Below are 10,990 nucleotides of genomic sequence, written 5' to 3'. Positions count from 1 at the left end.
AGAATTATATAAAGACTACAAAAAACATTCCAGAATAATAAAAGATTGTGTTATTCCACAGTTTACATTTTATCTTTTCTATGTATGTGCATGCTGCTGCTACTGCTAAGTCACTTCAGTTGTGTCCGACTCTGTGCGACCCCATAGATGGCAGCCCACCAGGCTCCCGCGTCCCTGGGATTCTCCAGGCAAGAACACTGGAGTGGGTTGCCATTTCCTTCTCCAATGCGTGAAAGTGAAGTTGCTCAGTCGTGTCCGACTCTGAGCGACCCCATAGACTGCAGCCTACCAGGCTCTTCCGTCCATGGGATTCTTCAGGCAAGAGTACTGGAGTGGGATGCCATTGCCTTCTCCATGTATGTGTATATGTGTGTGTGCGTGTGTGTGTGTATATATATATATATATATATATATATATATATATATATAAGTTTATATGTGAAAGTTTATAATAGTTAAATATTATGTATAGAAATTTATATAACAACAGATGTAGCTAAAAAGCCCCATGTAATGTACAACATCTTTTAACTGCTCCATTTAGACAAGACGTCATTTTCTATGTTCTGAGTCTCACCCTTGTGTGACTTCACTGAGGGTCTCTCTCTGTGATGCTTATTATAAGAAAGCGTCATAAGAGGCCAGAGATTTATGCACCTTAAAGAGCCTCATGGCATCTTTGGAGGTCAGGACTCCATCTCACAGCTTTGCTTTTATCTGGCTATATCATAGTGCTTTTATAGATCAACAAGGATTAAGTTTAATTTTGTGAATTCCTTATATTTTCCATCAGTATCCCTCAAGCCAGTATCACTTTCTCATAGAGGCAGGCATTTGGAGACAGAACTAGATTTTTGAGAGCCAAAATGAATTTTCATATATTTGCTTATGGAGTAGAATTATAACTAGCACTAAATGAAAAATAAAATAAAATAAAACAGTCTAATCAAGCTTGGTTTGGCAAAATAATTTATTTTTCCAAGGACAGAAGCCTATACATATTTTTCTGAGTCTTTAATATTAAACACCAGATTCTCCTGTGTACATTCTAATACCCACATCTGTTTTACTTACAGATTTCAAGATTAAGGAGTTAAATGGCTGCAAAGAATTTTACGGTTGTTATTGAATTTATTCTTTTGGGACTGATAGACAATGCTGAACTGAAAGTTGTTTTATTTGTGTTGTTCCTGGTGATTTATGCTGTTACTTTTGTGGGGAATCTGGGCATGATCTTCCTAATCCAAATCACCCCCAAGCTCCACATGCCCATGTACTTTTTCCTCAGCTGCCTTTCATCTGTGGATGCCTGTTATTCATCTGTTATTGCACCAAAATTGCTGATCGGCTTCCTAGTTGTGAGGCAAACCATCTCCTTCCCTGCCTGCATAGTGCAGCATTTGTTTTTTGGGGTGTTCATCACCACAGAAGGCTTCTTGCTGTTCGTGATGGCTTATGACCATTATGTGACCATTGTCAACCCTTTGCTTTATGCTTCAGCCATGTCTAAGAGGAAGTCTGTAGGACTAGTCACTGGATCACTCATTGGTGGAATGATTAACTCAATGACCCACACCATAAGCTTTGGGAGATTGCCTTTCTGCAGGTCCAATGTCATCAGTCACTTCTTCTGTGATGTCCTGCCACTGCTAAAGTTGTCATGTTCTGATACCTCCATGAACGAGCTGTTGCTGCTAACCTCCTCTGGAGTCATTGCCATGGCCACCTTTTTGATTGTGATCATTTCCTACACCTTCATTGCTGTTGCTATCCTGAGGATCCACTCAGCAGCAGGCAGACAGAAACCCTTCTCCACCTGTGCCTCTCACCTGACCGCTGTGACCATATTCTGCAGAACCCTGAATTTTAATTACATTCAGCCAAGTTCCTAGTATTCTGTAGAACAAGAGAACACTGGTTTCAGTGTTCTATACACTAGTGATTCCCATGTTAAACCCACTGATTTACAGTCTGAGAAACAAAGAGGGAAAGGCTGCTGTGAGAAGGGCCATAGAAATAAAACATTGGTCATGCTAATTTCATGTTATTTAGCCCAATAGCAGTCAATCAGTCAATTCTTCCCTTACCAACATCCACATGAATTCAATGAATTCTAGAACTTCTAAGTATATGACAAATTATTTCATTCTATATAGTCTTTTTCACATGAGAAATGAGACTATGAGAAATCAGAAGTGATTTTATGCATAAGTCAATTTTTAAAAAGCCAAACTGAAAACTCGTTGTTAATATCTGTACTAAAATGTGGTCCACTGGAGAAGGGAATGGCAAACCACTTCAGTATTCTTGCCTTGAGAACCCCATGAAAAGTATGAAAAGGCAAAATGTTAGGACACTGAAAGAGGAACTCCCCAGGTCAGTAGGTGCTCAATATGCTACTGGAGATCAGTGGAGAAATAACTCCAGAAAGAATGAAGGGATGGAGCCAAAGCCAAAAAAAAAAAAAAAATACCCAGCTGTGGATGTGACTGGTGATAGAAGCAAGGTCCGATGCTGTAAAGAGCAATATTGCATAGGAACCTGGAATGTCAGGTCCATGAATCAAGGCAAATTGAAAGTGGTCAAACAAGCGATGGCAAGAGTGAATGTTGACATTCTAGGAATCAGCGAACTGAAATGGACTGGAATGGGTGAATTTAACTCAGATGACCATTATATCTACTACTGCGGGCAGGAATGCCTCAGAAGAAATGGAGTAGCCATCATGGTCAACAAAAGAAACAAAAGAGTCTGAAATGCAGCACTTGGATGCAATGTCAAAAAGGACAGAATGATCTTTGTTCATTTCCAAGGCAAACCGTTCAATATCACAGTAATCCAAGTCTATGCCCCAACCAGTGACACTGAAGAAGCTGAAGTTGAATGGTTCTATGAAGACCTACAAGACCTTTTAGAACTAACACCCAAAAAAGATGTCCTTTTCATTATAAGGGACTGGAATGCAAAAGTAAAGTCAAGAAACACCTGGAGTAACAGGCAAATTTGGCCTTGGAATACAGAATGAAGCAAGGCAAAGACTAATAGAGTTTTGCCAAGAAAATGCACTGGTCATAACAAACACCCTCTTCCAATAACACAAGAGAAGACTCTACACATGGACATCACCAGATGGTCAACACCGAAATCAGAATGATTATATTCTTTGCAGCCAAAGGTGGAGAAGCTCTATACAGTCAGAAAAAACAAGACCGGGAGCTGACTGTGGCTCAGATCATGAACTCCTTATTGCCAAATTCAGACTTAAATTGAAGAAACTAGGGAAAACCACTAGACCATTCAGGTATGACCTAAATCAAATCCCTTATGATTATACAGTGGAAGTGAGAAATAGATTTAAGGGCCTAGATCTGATAGATAGAGTGCCTGATGAACTATGGATTGAGGTTCGTGACATTGTACAGGAGACAGGGATCAAGACCATCCCCATGGAAAAGAAATGTAAAAAAGCAAAATCGTTGTCTGGGAGGCCTTAAAAATAGCTGTGAAAGGAAGAGAATTGAAAAGCAAAGGAGAAAAGGAAAGACGTAAGCATCTGAATGGAGAGTTTCAAGGAATAGCAAGAAGAGGTAAGAAAGCCTTCTTCAGCGATCAATGCAAAGAAATAGAGGAAAACAAGAGAATGGGAAAGGCTAGAGATCTCTTCAAGAAAATTAGAGATACCAAGGGAACATTTCATGCAAAGACGTGCTCAATAAAGGACAGAAATGGTATGGACCTAACAGAAGCAGAAGATATTAAGAAGAGGTGGCAAGAATGCACAAAAGAACTGTAAAAAAAGATCTTCATGACCCAGATAATCACAATGATGTGATCACTGACCTAGAGCCAGAAATCTTGAAATGTGAAGTCAAGTGGGCCTTAGAAAGCATCACTATGAACAAGGCTAGTGGAGGTGATGAAATTCCAGTAGAGCTATTTCAAATCTTGAAAGCTGATGCTGTGAAAGTGCTGTACTCAATATGCCAGCAAATTTGGAAAACTCAGCAGTAGCCACAGGACTGGAAAAGGTCAGTTTTCTTTCCAATCCCAAAAAAAGGCAATGCCAAAGAATGCTCAAACTACCGCACAATTGCATTCATCTCGCATGCTAGTAAAGTAATGCTCAAAATTCTCCAAGCCAGGCTTCAGCAATATGTGAACCATGAACTTCCTGATGTTCAAGCTGGTTTTAGAAAAGGCAGAGGAACCAGAGATCAAATTGCCAACATCCACTGGATCATGGAAAAAGCAAGAGAGTTCCAGAAAAGCATCTATTTCTGCTTTATTGACTATGCCAAAGCCTATAACTTTGTGGATCACAATAAACTGTGGAAAATTCTTCAAGAGATGGGAATACCAGACCACCCGACCTGCCTCTTGAGAAGTCTGTATGAAGGTCAGGAAGCAACAGTTAGAACTGGACATGGAACAACAGACTGGTTCCAAATAGGAAAAGAAGTTCATCAAGGCTGTATATTGTCACCCTGTTTATTTAACTTATATGCAGAATACATCATGAGAAATGCTGGGCTGGAAGAAACACAAGCTGGAATCAAGATTGCCGGGAGAAATATCAATAACCTCAGATATGCAGGTGATACCACCCTTATGGCAGAAAGTGAAGAGGAACTGAAAAACCTCTTGATGAAAGTGAAAGTGGAGAATGAAAAAGTTGGCTTAAAGGTCAACATTCAGAAAACGAAGATCATGGCATCCGGTCCCATCACTTCATGGTAAATAGATGGGGAAACAGTGGAAACAGTGTCAGACTTTATTTTTCTGGGCTCCAAAATCACTGCAGATGGTGACTGCAGCCATGAAATTAGAAGACATTTACTCCTTGGAAGGAAAGTTATGACCAACCTAGATAGCATATTCAAAAGCAGAGACATTACTTCGCCAACAAAGGTCTGTCTAGTCAAGGCTATGGTTTTTCCTGTGGTCATGTATGGATGTGAGAGTTGGACTGTGAAGAAGGCTGAGTGCCAGAGAATTGATGCTTTTGAACTGTGGTGTTGGAGAAGACTCTTGAGAGTCCCTTGAACTGCAAGGAGATCCAAACAGTCTATTCTGAAGGAGATTAGCCCTGGGATTTCTTTGGAAGGAATGATGCTAAAGCTGAAACTCCAGTACTTAGGCCACCTCATGCGAAGAGTTGACTCCTTGGAAAAGACTCTGATGCTGGGAGGGATTGGGGGCAGGAGGAGAAGGGGATGACGGAGGATGAGATGGCTGGATGGCATAACTGACTCGATGGACGTGAGTGAGTGAACTCCGGGAGTTGGTGATGGACAGGGAGGCCTGGCGTTCTGTGATTCATGGGGTTGCAAAGAGTAGGACACGACCGAGCGGCTAACTGAACTGAACTGAATCACTTTTAATAAAATGATTTTAATAAATTTATTTTATCAATTCATAGAATTATATACATCTCCTCTGAAATTTGGAAAACAAAATTTGTGAATGTGTGTATACTATTGGAGATATAAAGAATGAAATATTTTTATAAAATACCTAAATGTATTAACTCAGAAAATAAGATAATTTTATACATGGCATTTTCTTTTCCTCTTAAAGCTTGTATTAAAATTTTAAATATTGGTAAATCCCTATATTAGCAAAAATGGAGACTATGATTCCAAATGCGATTTTTTAACTAGTAGTGTTTTTCTTAATTTTCTTCCTGTTCTTGGACATCCATGACCTCTACAAAAAAGTTGGGTTGTTGGAAAATGACACTATTGTAATTCTCAGTTTGCAGTAATGTTGTCTTCCTCAAAAAAGGCCTAGTATAAAGATAGACACATATGTGGAATTTGAGAGTAGATATAATTCAGCACCCTTTCAGCACCCTTCCCATTCAACTCTGATTTTTAGAACCTACTTCATATTCTTTCAAGATTAAAAAAAAAAAGAAGAAGAAAAGAATATACTCTAGCAATCTTTAAATCATATGATGGGTGTTACTGCTGGATGAGAGTTTCTATTCTGCAATGATGGTTTACTTGATTATGTAACTTCAAAACTCCCCATCATTTTAGAAATGATTATCTGTTACTAAAGTTCCTGTGGATAATATTTCAATAAATTTTGAAAATAAAAATTAGTTATACTATGGACAGTTTTCTGTATTTTTAGAGTCTTTATTAATGACTGATATCAGAAAGATACAGATTGGGATTTTTAAAACAAATGAGAAAGTGTTTAAAATAGTTAAATAAGCTTACATTCACTAGTTCATACTTGACAATGAAGACATAGTCAATATGCTAGCAAGGATGACAAGATTTAAAGCAGGAAAAGCAATTTTTACCTTTCCTATGAAAAATAATTACAAAATATTGTAAAAGTGGTTGTCTTTGCCCATACATTTTGCAGGGGGCATGCCATCCTTCCAATATCAGGGTCTTTTAAAATGAGTCAGCTCTTCACAGCTGGACTGATTTCCTTTAGGAGTCACTGATTTGATCTCCTTGCTATCCAAGGAACTCTCAACAGTCTTCTCCAGCACCACAATTCAAAAGGGTAAGTTATTCAGCACCCAGCCTTCTTTATGTTCCAACTCTCACATCTGTACATGATTACTGGAAAAGCTATAACTTTGACTATATGGACCTTTGTTGGCAAAGTAATGTCTCTGCTTTTTCATATGCTGTCTAGTTTTGTCATAGATTTTCTTTCAAGGGTCAAGTGTCTTTTAATTTGGTGGCTGCAGTCCCGTACCACAGTGATTTTGGAGCCCAAGAAAAACAAATCTGCCACTGTTTTTACTTTTTTCCAAATTTGTTTGCCATGGAGTGATGTGATCGGACCCCAACTTCCTGTTAGTTGCATCTATCAGAAATATACTCTCCCATCAAGGTTTGTCTTGTCTTTATTTGCTCTTCTGACAACAAGTGAAAGTTGCACAATTGCTCAGTCATGTCCGACTCTTTGCGATCCCATGGACAGTCCATGGAATTCTCCAGGCCAGAATACTGGAGTGGGTAGCCTTTCCCTTCTCCAGGGGATCTTCCTGACCCAGGAATGGAACCAGGGTCTCTTCACTGCAGGAGGATTTTTTACTAACTGAGCTATGAGGGAAGCCCATTTTGACAACAAAAACATGTAAAATTTCAGTGTAGGGTAAATTTATATATATTTTTTTCTTTACAGTTAGTATTTTCTACCCTGAGTCTAATGAGATATATCATCTTCTAAAAAGGTTATGTTTTCCCTTGCTTTTATATACAAATACACAAATATTCAGCACCATTTATCAAAAAGAGCAGCTATTTTCGGTTTTGTATCAATTCTTCCTAATTTAGGGATTCATACGTATCTGGAAAACAATTCTCATTCAGTGTTACTCTGGAATTCTATTGATCTATCCCTGTGCCAATATTAGAGTCTATCAAACACTCCAGCCACTGTGTCTTAGTAATCTGTGTGAACTGGAACATGTCCCTTGGTCTTCTTTTTCAGAAGGATTTAGCTATTCTTGATTGACTCTTTATACTTTTCATATAAGTTTGATAATCAATACATACTGATAGAATTCTATTTCTAATGAACAGATACAACTGAAATATAATTAACTTTGTCTTTCATAGGTTTAGTCTACATCTCTAAACCATTTACAGTTTCAAAAATGCTTCATGGAAATAACCTGACACAGCTTTGAATTTCTTTTAATTTCATATTTTTCATATTAGTGTTGGTTAACACATTCTTTACAGTTTTTCACTTTCCCATCGGAGATTCCCAATCTGGATAAATGACCCAGTAATATATTTCGGATTAGGCAAATACTCCCCGGGGTGTGTGTGTGTGGGGGGGGGGGAGGGGAATGACTGGAGTTTCTCACTTGTTTTGAAAAATATCTCAAGTAGAAATTAGAGTTTATATAAAAATAAGTATTTTTACAGTCACTGAAGCCTTAAATTAGAATTCTAAAAATTATGTAACATTAAAGTTAGTTGGACCATTGCCCCATAGCAATTTAGCGTTTTCTACCTTTCTACCGTAAAGATACTAACTTATCTTTACCTATACAGAAGCAGAAATTTCATTTAAACAGATGTTTATAGTTTCCAGCTTGTTTGAGGAGTTATTCCAGAGGATATGATTGTGCATTGATGGTGAGCTGGACCCAGATAGTGGATGTTCCTCACCACCCCTCATCCTGGGAATATATGTTCTGCCCAGCATTCCTATAACAGGCATTGTTTAGGGACACTGCCCTGAGAGAGGAAGGTGTTGTTGAGATAATCTGGACTGAATATATGACTGAATCCAGTTAAGGTCTCTCCATAAATTTTAAGATTCTGGCAGGTATGGGTGGCGATTTACAAAAAATTTGGTCTCCCAAAACAAGCTCATTTGTTGATTTCCCTTGTTTATTAAACCTTACACCTTCCATCTGGAGTGGTCAGCTCTTTCTGCTGCCTCTATTTGCTCTCCATGTATGGGGGCTAGTTTGCAATCCAAGACAATTATCTGTCGACATTTCCTGTCTTGTCTTTACATTCCCTTAACATATAGCTCATATTTATGTTAATATTCATGTATAAAATTTCAATGTATTTTTCTAGTTACTCTAGTATTTTTATTGGCAAATAAATTGGGAAACAGTGGCTGACTTTATTTTGGGGGGCTCAAAAATCACTGCAGATGGTGATTGCAGCCATGAAATTAAAAGATGCTTGCTCTTTGGAAGGAAAGTTATGACCAACTTAGACAGCATATTAAAAAGCAGAGACATTATTTTGCCAACAAAGGTCCATCTAGTCAAAGCTATGGTTTTTCCAGTAGTCATGTATGGATGTGAGAGTTGGACTATAAAGAAAGCTGAGCACCGAAGAATTGATGCTTTTGAACTATGGTGTTGGAGAAGACCCTTGAGAGTCCCTTGGACTGCAAGGAGATCCATCCAGTCCATCCTAAAGGAAATAAGTCCTGAATATTCACCAGAAGGACTGATGCTGAAGCTGAAACTCCACTACTTTGGCCACCTGATGTGAAGAGTTGACTCATTTGAAAAGACTCTGATGCTGGGAAAGATTGAAGGCAGGAGGAGAAGCGGACGACAGAGGATGAGATGGTTGAATGGCATCACTGACTCAATGGACATGAGTTTGGGTAAACTCCAGGAGTTGGTGATGGGCAGGGAGGCCTGGCATGCTGCGGTCCATGGGTCACAAAGAGTTGGACATGACTGAGTGACTGAATGGAACTGGAACTGAACTGATTGATATATTTTCAAATACTTGGTTATTATTTTGTTCTGGTCATGCCTATGGAACTTATAGCTGACATAGCTTGATATAGATTATATTAAATTCTTTAGAAAGTATTGCTTTTGCAAGCAATGGGAGTTCTTTGCATGTTTTGGATATTGTCCTTTATTGGTTTCATGTTTCAGTAAAATTCCCCCTGTTATCTACTTTCTTTCTGTATTTTGATGGACAGAAGTTCAAATTTATTACCTTCAATCAAGTCAACTTAATCAATGGTTTTCATCAATCAATTTTTATTGTTCTGATAAAGATGCTACAAAACAAACTACTCAAAAGTTTAGTGGGTTGAAATAACAGCCCCTTTATTTTGCTCTCAGTTTGTGTCTCAGAAATTTGAAGATGTTCTTTCTCATTTTGATTTGCAATTGGATGGTGAATATACATTAAACAGGACTTCTCTGTGATATTCCTGGAAGACTGCCTCTGTTAGGGATCCCTCAGTGCTACCAACTCAGTATGCTGTATGTTAATTTCTAGCTTGAAGGAGCCTCACTTTTGCAGACAGCAAAATCCAAACTTTAACCCATGTGAGGAAAGGCTGTGACAGTTGATTCTACATGAGGATTTTTTCCTAACCAGATATCCGACCATGATAGATAAGGTTATTTATGATTTTTGTGGATAAGCAATTTTATTTAATTAACACTGATAATGAAAATGTCAGTTTTTAAAGGTAATGGGTTTATATATAGATTTTAATGGGATATTATGTTTCTCTTATTCTCAAAGGCTTTGCATTTTTTAAACTTAGTCTCAATTATGAAGTTAAAAAGTTCTGTAAAGCCTGTAGGAGAGCCATGATGTCAGCACCTATTTTTACTTCTGATTTACTTCTTTTTCTTCCTTTTGAGCCTGATCATTTCATTCATTTTTTGTAACCTGCAAATGTTATAGAATATTTTACATTTATGTTTAGCATTTCAGTGTGTTATCTTTTAAAATAATTTTGAGGAGCATGGAGTTATAACTTGTCTTCCATTTGTTAGTAATGGATAGCCAACCATGTTTGCTTACCTGTTTGATTTTGATAATCCCTGGATATTTGTGCCTAACACAATGTCCATCTTGACTTTTTCGTTCAAGAAATATTTGTGAAATAAATGAGACTACTGAAGCTAAACATCACTCCAGATAGGAGTAACACATGTTCATTCTACCTGTGATATCAAATGCAGAATCAGACTCTAAACAGAATTATATAGTATAGGTGGTAAGATGTCACTTCCTAAGAAGCTTCTAGACACAATAGCCTTGTGAAGCCAATTTTACTTATGCAATTTTTCCTCACTAAGGGTAGGTTCAGTCCATATTATATATTAATGAAATTCTTTCCATGTTATGGAAGTTATTTATAATCAATTATTCTAGTATTTTTTAACCTTTGGCTTTGTCCCTTTCCACCCTTTGTAATTTTTTTTATATTGCACATCTTAAAACAAATAAACAACAACAATAAACAGTTCCACTGAAGTACCCTGAGAAGATCCCTTGAGAAACTAGGATGCAATTCAAAGTGTAATTGTGTTGTTCTTGTTGCTTTAGTATAATCAGCATTTCCACTACAGGAAGCTGACCTCACTAAAACAAAAACCTGCATATGTATATATGTGTACCTGCCCTTTCTTTCCAATTTGTTCTCTTTGAGGAGAGAATTAAAGACATAAAACCGTTGTTTCTTTTTTCCAATATGTTTGCTTTGTATTAAGTTTTAT

General features: G+C 37.7%; 1 pseudogene; it reads left to right on the top strand.

The window, feature by feature from the left end:
- On the top strand, nt 1,098–2,031 carry OR5J15P (olfactory receptor family 5 subfamily J member 15, pseudogene; annotated as a pseudogene).

Source organism: Bos taurus, chromosome 15, assembly GCF_002263795.3.
Source record: "Bos taurus isolate L1 Dominette 01449 registration number 42190680 breed Hereford chromosome 15, ARS-UCD2.0, whole genome shotgun sequence".
NCBI classification, from domain to species: domain Eukaryota; kingdom Metazoa; phylum Chordata; class Mammalia; order Artiodactyla; family Bovidae; genus Bos; species Bos taurus.
Note: the sequence above shows the minus strand (reverse complement) of the source record. Positions and strands in the feature narration are given on the sequence as shown.